The following is a 14,754-nucleotide window of genomic DNA, read 5'->3' on the forward strand; positions in this document are numbered from 1 at the left end:
CCAAATTATACCTTGATACTCTTAATGTTTTGGGCTATGTCAACCAACATCCTGCAGTGAAGTTCATCTAAATTTAAATCCTTGCGTTGTAAAATATCTTAACAAATCCAAAAAGTAGAGATTTCACAGGTCACACACTCCTGGGTCAAAAAGACCTTAAAAGCAGTTATCAGACCACTATGACTTAACTGATTTGTTCTACACTTGTTATCACATATGTACTATAACTGTCATCACACCATTTTCCTCTAGTAAAATAAACATCAAACAAGTCAACAGTTATTTAAATTGAAACATAGGTCCCAGAAGCTATCAAATATGAAACACAGTGAAATTATTCCTTAAAAATCAAGGATATTTTGTCATTAGGCATGATTTTCTATTTCAAAATTATGTTCACATACTTCCTAGTTAGAAAGAGGATGAAATACATATGTACTTTTTCCCTAACACTTAAATGAGAAGTTTGTTTTTTTAATTGATTCTGATAATTACATCTGAATTCCACCATAACAACTCCCACTAAATGATCCCACTATAGTCATTCCAGTTTTACAAGTTGAAAACTTTCAAGCTATGTCACTAACTTCATACAGAGACTCACAGACAAATATATTTCACTTAAACCTAATATCAGTTAAGAAAAATTTAAAATAATAAAATTATATATATGTAATATATATAATATATAATGATAGTTAAAAATACAAGAAAAATACTTTTTTGTCAATTAAAAATTATTTGTTTTTGGAGATATTTATCAACAAAAATTATATTTCTGCCATTAAAAGACGCATCATCAAGATCCTTACACCTCATTAGGAAATAGTTTTCATTTTCAAAGTTCCAAGTATCACAAATTCAAGAAAAGAACAACTCTCACAGCAAATAACTTTATTGCATGCTACCAGGTCAACGAATCTCAGATTTGTATTTGAGATAACACAATAATTCAAACCTCACATATAAATCAGGAAAAACAGATGACTGAAAAAAACTAAGAAACATACATTGTTAAATTACTGAAACACACTTCGGCAATAATAACAATATTCAGGAAAACAAGTATCTTAACCTACTACTTGACATTAAAAAAAAAAAAAAAAGCTTTCCTAAGATAATCAACAAGAGTAAATTGATCCACCGCAGAGGAAATATTCAATCTTCATTAAATATTTACTCAGTGCAATAGGTTGTTAGGTCTATTTAGACCTCAAAGAAAAAATAGTTCCTGTCTGGTAGGAATCAGGTCTTAGGAGAATTGAATGGAGATGAGAGGCAGTTCCTCAAGTCATGACACTCTATTTCACACTGACAATGCTAAAAAGTGGAGATATGCTATAAAATGTATAGTACTACTTTGAAATCTGATAGAAAGAAAGTTACACTTCTTATTATAATGAGCACTGAGTAATGTATAGAATTGTGAATTACTACCATACACTTGAAACTGATAGAACACTGTATGTTAATCATACTGAAATTAAAATAAAAAATTTAATAAAATAATAGGAAAAAAAACAACAAAGAAGACAGAGTGATACTTAAAGGACTATCCATTTTAATAAGGTTTGACTGGGTAAGCAACTTCATTTACTATTAGTAGAGCACAATAAAATTTGGGTGTTCAAAATCTGTAGTCTCCAACTTTCCCACTTTTTAACTGTAGCTCAGTCACCGATTTTCTCTGGGCCTCTTTCCTTATCCATAAAATGGGAGAGTAAATACATTTCTAGATTGAAAACACTATGATGGTAGTGGGGGCAGAGAGGAGATCCCATTCATGGTAGTAACAACAAAAATAATACCCAGAAGGCAAATTAATGACAGATATGTGACAACACTTTTAAAATTGCCAACTTTATTTAGGTGACTTAAATGAAAATTTACAAACCAAATGTGCTAAGTGTTTTAAAGAGAAGTCTAATCCTTATAAAAATGTTTCTCACAAATAATAAACATAACATAATTCCACTCAAAAGTATCAGTAGAATTTTGTGAGGAATATCATGAAAATCATAAGGGTTGTTAAAGGAGGATTATCAAAGAAAAGATGGGGAAAAAAGTCTCTTCAATAAAGGTTATAAGAGGAGGTGGTGAATCAAAATAAATGTTAAATCATATTATGAGGGAAGAGCTTTTTGCCATTAAATCTATGTCTCTAATCGAACGAAAATTTTTGGTTCTCCTCTAAAATGTCCTCTTGGTAGATTTCTTGAAATTTCCTTTTCTTGGGCTGGGTTTCATCTCACAGCCTCTCTAGTATTCCTCCTTTCTCTGTGCTGCTTCTCAGTTTCCTTTGCACTCCCACAGTAGTACACCACCCAGAAATGAAATGGAGTTCTAACAAAGTTTGGTCTGCCATCTTCCAAGATGGCTTCATTGTTTCTGCCACCGGTGTAATCCCCTCCCCACACTGAATCAAGGTTGACTTGTGGGATCACTAAAATACCAAACAAATGACGGCATGTAATTTCCAAGGTTATAAAAGATATTGCAGTTTCTGGCTTGACCTCTTGGATCACTTGCTTTAAGAGAAGGCAGTCACCATGCTGTAAGGACATTCAAACAGCTCTGTGGGTGGGACCTGAGGTTTCCTGCCAAGAGCCAGCACCAACTTACCTAATTGCTCTTCTTGCCTCCTCTTTGCCTCCTCTTCCCTCCAATCATTTCTCTGCACTACAGTGCAAATATAATCTGTCAGTACTTTGCTAGAGTCCTTCATGGTTTTTTATTATGCTGAGGATAAAAATCAATTTTGTAAATAACTCTGCCCATCTCTCTAGCCTTATCCTGCCCTGTTCTTTCCTAAATGTTGTGTTCCAGCAACAGTGACCAACCTTTAAACAGTTATGCTCCTTTTGTCTGTAATTCCATCTTATCTTTTACTTTTGCCAATTAAAATCTCCTTGTGCTTTTAGATCTCAAGCTTAGCTTCTCTGATCCCCTTAGTCCTTGCTAAAAGCTCTCATAGGACCTTATTCCTATCCTTCCTAGCATTAACTCACTCATGAGCTCTATCATTTGTGTGATTAATGTTTGACTTCCCTATTAAATTCTAAGCTACATGAAAGTAGGGACTATGTTTTTCTGGGTTTGCCTATTATTGATACTATAACACCTTTGTGGTATCCTCCTATGTAGCAGGTACTCGTACTATTTGAATAATTTAGTAATTGAAAATGTAGGGCTAGCATGAGAATGAGAAGCTCACCAGAGACAGTCCAAGTCAACTTTATCTATAAGAATTATTACATGACACCCACAGCTAATGTCATACACAATGGGGGAAAACAGAGCTTATACCTTAAGGTCAGTAACAAGACAAGGATGTCCACTCTCACTACTTTTATTCACCATAGCACTGGAAGTCCTAGCTACAGCAATCAGACAACAAAAAGAAATAAAAGGCATCCAAACTAGTAAGGAAGAAGTAAAATTTTCACTATTTGCAGTTGATATGATATATATAGAAAACCTTAAAGACTTCACCAGAAAACTACAACTAGTAAGTGTAGTAAGGTCACAGGATACAAAATCAATGTACAGAAATCTGTTCTATACACTATGAATGAAGCAGCAGAAAGAGAAATTAAGAAAACAAGCCCATTTATAATTGCACTAAAAATAATAAAATGCCAAGGACTAAACTTAACCAAAAAGGTTAAAAACCTGGAAGACCTATACTGTAAAATATTGGTGAAAGAAACTGAAGATGATATCATCAAATAGAAGGACATTCCTTTCGTCTGATCTCGGAAGCTAAGCAGGATCAGGCCTGGTTAGTACTTGGATGGGAGAAGGACATTCCTTGCTTATGGGTTGGAAGAACAAATATTGTTAAAATGTCTATACTACCCAAAGTAATCTACAGATTTAATGCAGTCCCTTTCAAAATGCCAAAAGTATGTTTCACAGAACTAGAACAAACAATCCTAAAATTTGTATGGAACCACTAAAGACCCCAAATAGCAAAGATAATCTTGAAAGAAGAACAAAACCGAATTCTAGAGTTCAAGTTATATTACAAAGTGATAGTAATTAAAACTGTATAGTATGATATATTATTGGCATAAAAAAATAGTCACATAGATCAACAGAATAGAATAGAAAGCCCAGAAGTAAACCCACAGTTATATAGTCAAGTAATCTTTGATAAAGGAAGAATAAATATACAATGGGGAAAAGACAGTCTTTTCAATAAATGATACTGGAAAAACTGGTCAGCTACATGTAAAAGAATGAAACTGGACCACTTTTTTTCACCATATGCAAAAATAAACTCAAACTGCAGTAAGGACCTAAATGTGAGACCTGAAACCATAAAAATCCTTGAAGAGAACCCATGCAGTAATTTCTCTGACATCGGCTATAATATCTCCTCTGAGGCAAAGGAAACAAAAACAAAACAAAACCAAAAACAAAAACAAACTATTGGGACTACATCAAAATAAAAAGTTTCTGCACAGTGAAGGAAACAATCAACAAAACTAATAGGCAACCACCTGAATGGGAGAAGATATTTGTAAATGACGTATCCGAAAAAGGGTTAGTATCTAAAATATATAAAGAACGTCTGTAACTCAACACCCAAAAAACAAATTATCTAATTAAAAATGGGCAGAAGACATGAACAGACATTTCTCCAGAAAAGATTTACAGATGGCCAACAGACACACGAAAAGATGCTCAACATCACTATTAGGAAAATGCAAATCAAAATCACAATGAGATTCTACCTCACACCTGGCAGAATGGCTAAAATCAAAAACTCAAGAAACAACAAGTATTAACAAGGATCTGGAGAAAAGGAACCCTCATGCACAGCTGGTGGGAATGCAAACTGGGTGCAGCCACCGTGGAAGACAGCTTGGAGGTTCCTCAAAAAATTAAAAATAGGGGTGCCTGGGTGGCTCAGTGGGCTAAAGCCTCTGCCTTCAGCTCAGGTCATGATCTCAGGGTCCTGGGATCAAACCCCTTATCGGGCTCTCTGCTCAGCAGGGAGCCTGCTTCACCCCACCCTTTGCCTGTCTCTCTGCCTACTTATAATCCCTTTCTGCCAAATAAATGAAACAAATCTTTAAAAAAAATAAAAATAGAACTGTTCCAGGATCCAGGAATTGCACTACTGGGTAATTAGCCCCCAAATACAAAAACATTAATGTAAAGGGATATATGCACCCTTACATGTTTATTGCAGAATTATCTACAACAGCCAAACTGTGGAAGCAGCCCTAGGTCTAGTGATAGATGAATGGATAAAGAAGATGTGGAATATTATATAATGGAATATTACTCATCCATAAAAAGAATGAAATCTTACCATCTGGAATGAGATGGATGGATCTATAGAGTATGCTAAGCAAAATAAGTCAGAAAAAGACAAATACCATATGATTTCACTCATACGCGGAATTTAAGAAACAAAACAAATCAGGAATGGGAAAAAAGAGAGAGAGACAAGCCAAGAAACAAAATATTTTTTTTTAAAGATTTTATTTATTTATTTGACAGAGAGAGAGACAGAGAGAGAGGGAACAAGGAGGGGGTAGCAGGAGAGGGAGAAGCAGGCTTCCAGCCCAGCAGGGAGCCTGATGTGGGGCTCATTCCCAGGACCCTGGGATCATGACTTGAGCCAAAGGCAGAAGCTTAACCCACAGAGCCACCCAGGCGCCCAGGAAACAGGCTCTTAACTATAGAGAATAAATTGATGGTTACCAGAAGGGAGGTGGGTGGAAGGATGGGGAAAATAGGTGATGGATATTAAGAAGTACACTTACCATGTTGAAAAAAATAGTAAGTATTTTGGAGCTCTTTCTACGTAAGCACATAAAGATCTTCCTCATTCTTTTTTTGTGGCCTCAGAGAATTCCCTGGCATATATATACCATGGTTTTTTAAAAAAAGATTTATTTATTTATTTGAGAGGGAGAGTGCACAGAGGGGAGAGGGGCAGAGAGAGAAGGGGAGAGAGAATCTCAACCAGACTCCCCGCTGAGCTCAGAGACTGAGGTGACATGGGGCTGCATATCATGACCCTGAGATCATGATCTGAGCCAAAATCAATGGTCAGATGCTTAACAGACAGTCATCCAGGCACCCCTCTACCATGATTATTTTAAACTAGTCCCTTAGTGATAGATATGTAATTCACAGTTTTTGTTATTACTAAAGATACTATAATAATCAATCCTGTACGAATTAATACACACTAATTTAGTGGATAAATTCCTAGAAGCAAAATTGCTGGTCAAAGGATATATCCAGATTTAATTGTGTTAAATATTGCCAAACTGCCCTGGTTTGGTTTGGTTTTGGCATACACAAGGCCGTCTTCATTTTTCCCACACACACTAGAAACATTTTCAATTGAACTTCAGTTTTTCTAAGGTCCACATCAAATAGGAAGCTGCCAAAAGCAGAGAAAAGCTGGGCTGGAAAGAATCCCTGATAGAGAGGCACCAAGTGAGGGTTGAACTAATAATGGCTGAATCGATTTATATTCCCATTATCAATTTATGGTTCCCCATACCTTCAAAAATGTAGAATATTACTTACTTTTGGATCTTTGTCAATTTGACAGTTGAAAAATGGTATCTCAATGTAGTTTTAAACTGTATTTTTCTTATTATGGATGAAATTGAATATCTTTTCAAATATTCAAAAGCCCTTAAATTTTCTTCTCTGAAACTTCTAGTTTTTATCCATTTTTCACTTGGTTGTTGGTTTTATTCTTGATTTGTAAGAGTTTTCTATATATTAAAGAATTCTGTCTTTTGTGTATGATATGGGGACAACATTTCCCCCCAGTTTGCATTTTGCCTTTGCTTTTGGTGTTTGCTGTTGGTTTTTTTCCACGCAGTTTTAATTTTTATACTTAAAATTTATCAATTTTTAAAAATTGATCAATTTTTTAAAATGTTAAGGAGTTGTATGGAAACACAGAACGCACTTTATCTTTTTAATTAGATAATCTATATAAGCCAGGGTTTATTTCCCAGAGGCACTAAGAAAGCAAAGGAGAGTAAGTTAAAAAAAAAAAAAAACTATCTAAATAATTAGAACCCCAAAGATGTTATTTTTCTATTAAAAAAAGTTTTTCAGTTTTTTTAGTTTGTCATTTAAAAATTTTTTTTATAAATTTTATTTATTTATTTGACAGAACAAGAGAGAGATCACAAGTGGGCAGGGAGTCAGGCAGAGAGAGCGGGGGAAGCAGGATCCCCATTGAGCAGAGAGCCCAATGCAGGGCTCAATCCCAGGACCCTGAGATCATGACCAAAGGCAGAGGCTTAACCCACTGAGCCACCCAGGCACCCAGTTTATCATTTTCTTAAAGGGAAAAATAGATATTTTCACCTTTCCCACTCTCTCTTGCTTTTGCAAAATAGGCAGAAACACACACACACACACACACAAAACACAGAAAAGAGGAGATGTGAAGACGAAAAATGGACAAGGGTTTGAAGCAGCCGAACAGGAGCCTGGGATGAAAATTTTGCATAAGTAGATTCTCATCTTAGAGGAAACCAAATGAACATCTTTTGATCCATCTGTTTCTTTTTTTAAAAGATCTTATTTATTTATTCGACAGAGAGAGAGATCCCAAGTAGACAGAGAGGCAGGCAGAGAGAGGGAGAAGCAGGCTCCCTGCTGAGCAGAAAGCCTGATGCGGGGCTTGATCCCAGGACCCTGAGACCAGGACCTGAGCCGAAGGCAGAGGCTTAACCCACTGTGCTACCCAGGCGCCTCTTGATCCACCTATTTCTTGATTCTGGACTTTAAATTAGTGGAAGGGCTGCATACTTCTGGTATGAGGGCGAGAACCCCAGGCAAAAGGGTCAACTATGTTTTATTTTTTATTTTTTCCAACAAGGATGTCTATGGATTTTCTCCCTCATACCCTAAATTCCAACTTCCAACCCTTTCTCTACCTCCTATAAACATTCTTTCTTTAGACCATAGCTGAGAAATGTGGGACCCAATTCAGTGTTTATGACTGTCTCTGTTGGTAACTCCTATGGCTCCTTCATTGGCCGAAAAATCTTTTCTGAGTTGCTGCTCTTCACCCAACCTCAGTATATCAACTCAATATGTCCAAAATTAGTATGCCTAAAACAAAACTCATGATTATTAGAGTAAAAGCTATTCCTAATACCCAATTTGATTATTTTCATTTATTTACCTAGGAAGTACTGTGAACTGTGCTAGGAAGGATAATAAAGGCCATCCCCAATCTCAAAGCAATTCCAATCTAAAGGTGAAAGACATAAAAACATGTAAATATTCACTAGAAGTAAGAACAAAGTACTGTAAAAGTACAGAGATTATAGCACTTCTGTCCAGAGAAATGAAGAAAACATCAAAGGAGAGATGACATTTGGGTGGCTTTAAAGGGTTTATTAAACAGAATTGGGAGGATCGCACAGGCCAGTAGAGCAGAATGTCAAAGTCATAGTGTATTTTAGAAATACTGAAGGTTCATTGTTGAAGGGAGGGGTTGAGTGGCAAGTAGGCTGAGGATTCATTGCCCTCCACAACCTGCTGCGACCATTGCCACAAGGAAAGAAGCAGAATCAGAAGCAGCAGTCACTACTGTGACAGCAGGAAGAGACTGGAGATGAGGAAGATGGGAGTCCCATCAGACCACCCAACCTTCTTGACTGTGGCCAATGGAAAGCCTGGTGACACCAAGCCAGCCCCAAACTGGAATTCACCTGCAGGTCCACCATCAATAGAATGGATAAGTAAGTTGTTGTGTGTGCAACGGGATGGTATATTGTAATGAACAATCTCATACACACGATGTGGAATGAAAAGAGCCAGACAAAAAAGAATGGAAAAGAGGTTCTCCATTATCAAGGGAACCAATGATTCCACCACAACTGAGTCTCCTACCTCCTTCCTAGGGCAGAAGCTCACTCTGGGAGACTTAAGCATCAGGTATAGCCCATTGATCATGGTTCATGGGGGGCCAATACTGAATCTCCTTTTACCGGGCTAGGCCATAAAGGTCTTTCCAGAGAAGGCTTTTTCCCAAAGAGAAAAAAAAAAATCCTCAAAGGCTCAAAAGTTGGTTTCTTATCAAGAATATCTGCTCACCCAAAAGATGAACCCCAGGTTATGGAAAACAAATTTGACTACCCTCTCCGCTGACACTGCCAAAAAGGGCCACTGTTGACAGGAGGGCCTTTGAGCCTTCTACCATCCAGTATCAACAGACCTTCTATGTGAGACTGTGCCTTCCCATCCATGCTGGAAGGAGCCCTATGTGACCTAATAGGCATATATTTCCCTGTGGCCCTGTGATGTCTACTATGAGGCTACTCTACTTATCACTGTCAATGACACCCCCATCTGCCACCTCCTCCATTGGGACCCAGAGCCATTTCATCACTGGTCTGCAGTGTGCACTCCTTTTTTTTTTTTTTTTAAAATTAAGCCTCCAGAGACTTGCCTACAGAACCCCATGCCTCCTGGGTCTTCTTCCCCCTCAGCAACTGATTGCTAAACAGGAAACCTCTTTGGTGCTGTTTCTTGTGCATGTGTCCACCCAGCCCCAGTACCGCCCTCAATTCCTAAGAGCCAAGGAGCAGTTTTCTACCAATTTTTCTTCTAGCTTTTGTTTTAAATCCTTTTTATGTGACACGCACCTGCTCCTCTCTCCATGTTGCTGGCTGCTCTGTGAAACGCACCAGGTTGTCTGAGCTGGGGTAAGTTTGGATAACTGGTACAGAGCTACTCCCCAAAAGGCGACTCTCCCTGTTTTTGAATTTTATAGTTTCTGTGTCAGTAGCATGATCCCCTGCTGCTCTGGTCTGTGATCACTGTGCCCTGTGAAACTCTGTGTCCCCTTGTAGCCTTTCTCAGTGTCTGTGGCACTTTTGTGACTTCCCAACACTAGAGTAAGGTTTTCTGTCCAAAATGGTGCCCTCCAGATTTTCCGCTCTTCCCAACATGGGAGAACTGTTAAACTTTCCACAAGATTGCCTCCCCGGTTCTCTCCACTCTTCTGTTGGTGTCAGTTTTATTGGGTTTGATAAAGCTCTTTAAAGAGATGCCCTTTAAAGACTCTGACAGGCTTACACCATGTCCTCTCCAACCCATTTTAGTTAGACTATAACATTGTGAGGCTACCAGCCCTTCTGTCTGAATCCTATGAATCTCTACCTGGCCCACATCTGGGTGGAACCTGGACAGTACTGTCACCTTCTTCTCACCTTCTTCCCACATTCCTGGTACTTGCTCCTTTCCTTTCCTTTCCTTTCCTTTCCTTCCCTTTCTTCTTTCTCTTTCTTTCTTTCAAGATTTTATTTATTTGACAGAGAGAGAGAGAGAGAGAGACTACGAGAGAGGGAATACAAGCAGGGGGAGTGGGGGAGGGAGAAGCAGGCTCCCCACTGAGCAGGAAGCCTGATGCAGCACTCCATCCCAGAACCCTGGGATTATGACCTGAGTGGAAGGCAGAGGCTTAATGAACTGAGCCACTCAGGTATCCCGCACTGGCTATTTTCTATGAAAATGGCAGTGAACAGGTTTAGTTTTGAATTGGCCCTAAGGAAATGAGTCAGGAGTTGTGTGGGTAAAAGGAAGGGATAACAGCTATTGGAGAGCTGAGAATAATTTTTTTTTTAAGTAGATTCCATGTCCAACACGGAGCCCAGTGTGGGACTTGAACTTAACAACCCCAAGATCAAGACCTGAGTTGAGATCAAGATCTGAGCTGAGGGGAGCATGGGTGGCTCAGTTAAGTGTCTGCCTTCAGCCCAGGTCATGATCCTGGAGTTCCAGGATCAAGCCTTTTCTTTCTGCCCTTCACCCCGATCATGCTCTCTCTCCTTCTCTAGCCCTCAAAAAAAAAAAAAAAAAAAAAAAAAACCCAAGCTGAAATCAAGAGTCAGATGCTTGACTAATTGAGCTACCCTGAAAATAAGTTTTCTTTCTTTTTAACATTTCTTTTGGTACAAGTAATAAATGTAGTAGAAACAAATAAAAAATAGGTCGGGGACAGTCTGCAAAGGACCTTAAATGCTAAATCAGGAATTTGAATTTTATCCCAGAAGCAGGAGAAAGCCAATGGAAGCTTTCAAAAAATTAACATAATTAGATATTTTAAAAGTAGAAGATAACTCTGAGGTAATATGAAAGTTGGATTAGAGACTAGATAAAGGTTTCTGAAGACTCTAGGAAGAGTTGATGGTGATTGTGCCCAATCAGGGGTGGAAGGAACACAGAAGAGGAGCCCTTCAGATAAGCAGTTAGCAATTGAGGACTCAAGGTCAGGAGTGGGAACTCAACAAACAGACCCTAGAAACAGAGAGCTGCCATACAGATAATTGCTATCAGTACTGGGGAGATTACCTAGGGACTTCCATCACAAAGAAAGTATGTGGAGTAAGAGGGTCAAGGAGGGAAGTCTGAGGAACACCATCATTTGAGAGTCAAGCAAAGAAAGAGGAAAACCTCGTTGCAGATGAAGGAGCAGTAGGGAGAAATAGGGAGGAAACCAGGAACCTATGGGGTTGTGAAGGCCAAGGGACAGGAGAATTTGGAGAAATGGGAAGTAGTTAGCAGTTTCAACAGGCAGGAGAGGTAAAATAGGACCATGTGCCATGTAGCAATTAGTCCTTCAAAAAGTGTGGTGAACTAGGACAGAAATCAGGAGGTAGCTGCTGGAAAGGTAGAATGGCAGGAAAGAGACATCTGAACAAGGGATGCCCAGAGGATGGTTTTTTTCCCTCCAAAGAAATGGAGAGGTGGTGATACTGAAGAGAGGTGATGATTAATGGAAGAAGGTCCTAGAAGGACAGAGAAAGGAGAGAGGAACAGATGGAAGATACATCAATGGAAGAACCTCAGGGCAGGGGCTTGGGGCCCTGGTGACAGCAGAGATCCTTTACCAGCTGTAGACAATTACTTCCAAACTTTTGTTTATGTGGGAAAGAAATAAACTTTGAACTTGGTGTTTAGTGTTTCTTGTCATTTGCAAACAAATGTAATCCTAACTGATACAGGAGAGGATGTTGAAAGAATAAGCAAGCCCCTCTCAAAAGCAGGAAGACATGAAATAACACGGTATGTTCTGAAGACAAGACCAGTCTGCAATTACTAGACTATCGAAAGTGGGAGAGGGAATGGTAAGAAAGGAAGAGGAAAATGTAGACCCAGGTGTGAGAAGCTAAGACTGGATCTTATGGATAAAAACTAGCTACATAAAAGGTTGTTCAAGAAATGACATCTCCATTTCAGCTTTGAATAGATTCTTCTGTGGCAATCTGGAGGGGGCCCATGAAGAGGAAAAACAGGATGCAGGAGAGTGCTTAGAAGTTTCCACTATAGTCCTGGTGAGGGATCATGATGCCTGCAGGGGTGTAGTTAGGATAGCGTTACAGAAGATGGGGAGACCTAAGAAATACTTAGGAATTAAATCAGTAGGAATTGATAACCAATAGAATGGACAAGTAATTCAGGGTGAAGCTTAGGTCTCTATCTTGCATATCTTTTCTCCATCCCCACTGTTAGTACTTCAATTCAGGCAGGCACTACCTCACATATTCATTCAATAAACATTTATTGAGTACCTTCTCTGTGCCAGGTCCTGCAGATACAATGGTAAACAAGAGAGAAATGGTCTTTGCTCTCCTAGATCTTAGGACTATCATTGCTGAAAGCTTCATATGTGTTACTTCATTTAACCCTCCAAATACCCTTTAAGTATTACTATGTCCCCACTTTTCAGATGAGGTAGCCCAGTCTAAGAAAGTTGAATAATTTGCTCAAGGTCACTTGGCTAGCTGGTAAGTTATGGTACCAGGAATCATGCACAGATCCACCTTTAAAAGCCATGGGTTTTTTTGTTTTGTTTTGTTTTAGTAGGTTGTACACCCAATGTGGGGCTTGAACTCATGACCCTAGGATTAAGAGTTGCATGTTGTATGGACTGAGACAGCAAAGAGCCCCTAAAGCCATGTTTTGTTTTGTCTTTTAAAATTTTATTTATTTATTTGACAGAGATCACAAGTAGGCAGAGAGGCAGGCAGAGAGAGAGGGGGAAGCAGGCTCCCTGCTGAGCAGAGAGCCCCATGGGATGGTGGGGGCTCCATCCCAGGATCCTGGGATCATGACCTGAGCTGAAGGCAGAGGCTTTAACTCACTGAGTCACTGAGGTGCCCCTAAAGCCATGTTTTTGATCATTTGACTATGATCTCTCTCATGCAATTACAGATAATGTACTAAATACTGTAACAAGGAGTACAGTGCTTTGGATGATTACAGCCTCCTAACTGGACATTCTTTCTACATTTGCATGTTTCTTAAGTGCAGATTGGGGAGAATGTTGGTACCTCCTCTAACTGAGGGCACTTGGAGGAAGAAGATGAGGTTTTGGACAGAAGGTGATACATTTCGGGTCTTAAATATATTGATTTTGAGAAGAAATATCCAAGTAGAGAGATCTAGCAGCAATGTAATAGAGAAATTTGAAATTTAGAGGGATGCAGGGTTGGAGAGAGAGCACTTAGCATCACTAATACTTAGAAGTCACCTAAATCAAGGCAGCTGGGTACAGGCTTAAGGAGAGTGGAGTAGATTTAGAATAATTGATTAGAGAAAAAAGAGAGAACTCACCAAGGGCACTCAATTCAAAGATATAATTAAGTTGTATTTAGGGTTAGAGAGAATGAATTTATTGGTTGGTATCAATCTGCATGGTTGAGGGGTTTTCTCTAGCAGCAATAACCAACAAAAGAACAGGAAAACTTGCAAACATTTTATCAGTTTACTAGTTCTTTTCTTTCTCCCACCTGATTTAAGATCTTGCCTGGGAGTCCCCAGAGCACCCTGAATTTACCTTTGATCTGCTAATGAACACTTGACCTATCAGGTTCTATTTAAGTCCACCTCCCCTTTGGACTTTGAAATCCTCAAAGTTCTTTGAGACTCTGAAAACTCCAAAGTTCTTTGCCTTTTGAAAACCTGTGTTTTTCATAGTTTTTATTCTCTATTATGTACTTGTTCTATCTCCAGGTTAGACTGCAGAGTCTCTGAGGGCAGGAATTGTGACTTTCAACAGTTTTGCAGGAACGTTACCTCAGTTCAATGCCTCATCCACAGTATTTCGTTAAACATTTGTGGGATCAACTTTAACCTAGAAGCTGCAAAGTGGAAACCAACCAACTCTCTAATTCTATCAAGCAGTGATTTTTTAAGTTTTCAGACTTGGAATAAACAATCCCCGCCTCTCAACTGTTGTTTTGTTCTATTTTTCATTAAGAGGTAGTTAGGGTACCTCCACCAAGTACATAACATTTTGACTTTGGAGTTTGGACCCTACCAACAGGTCTCTAGACTCTTTGACGATGGAGGAGCTACTAAGCATTTCTGGGTCTGCTGAATCCATATTGGTAAAACTCAAAGGATTGGACCTGATGATTGCTGATGTCCCTTCTTATTCTTAAATCCAAAGATTCAAAAAAAAAAAAAAAAGTGACCAGCACCCTCCCCCCCAAAAAAACCCCAAACAAATAAAAATAAAATAAAATCCCAAAATTCCATGACCCCTGGAAGACCTTTAAACCACATTTAAGAACACTGCCTTAAAAAGCACAATTAAAACATGGATTCCAAGTGAAATAATTCAGAGACATAAATACCATATGACTTAAATTATATGTGGAATTTAAAAAACAAAACAAAGGAACAAATAAACAGAAATCAGAAATAGATTCATAAATATAGAGAATAAATTGGTGGTTG

The 14,754-nt window shown here is 38.6% G+C and overlaps 1 protein-coding gene across 9 annotated transcripts in view; it reads right to left on the minus strand.

The window, feature by feature from the left end:
* GREB1L (GREB1 like retinoic acid receptor coactivator) overlaps positions 1-14,754 on the minus strand; it is a 269,790-nt gene that overhangs the window by 152,593 nt on the left and 102,443 nt on the right. The gene's annotated exons all lie outside the window — the stretch shown is intronic.

The sequence above is a fragment of the Mustela nivalis genome, assembly GCF_964662115.1.
Source record: "Mustela nivalis genome assembly, chromosome: 14".
Classification (NCBI taxonomy): Eukaryota; Metazoa; Chordata; class Mammalia; order Carnivora; family Mustelidae; genus Mustela; species Mustela nivalis.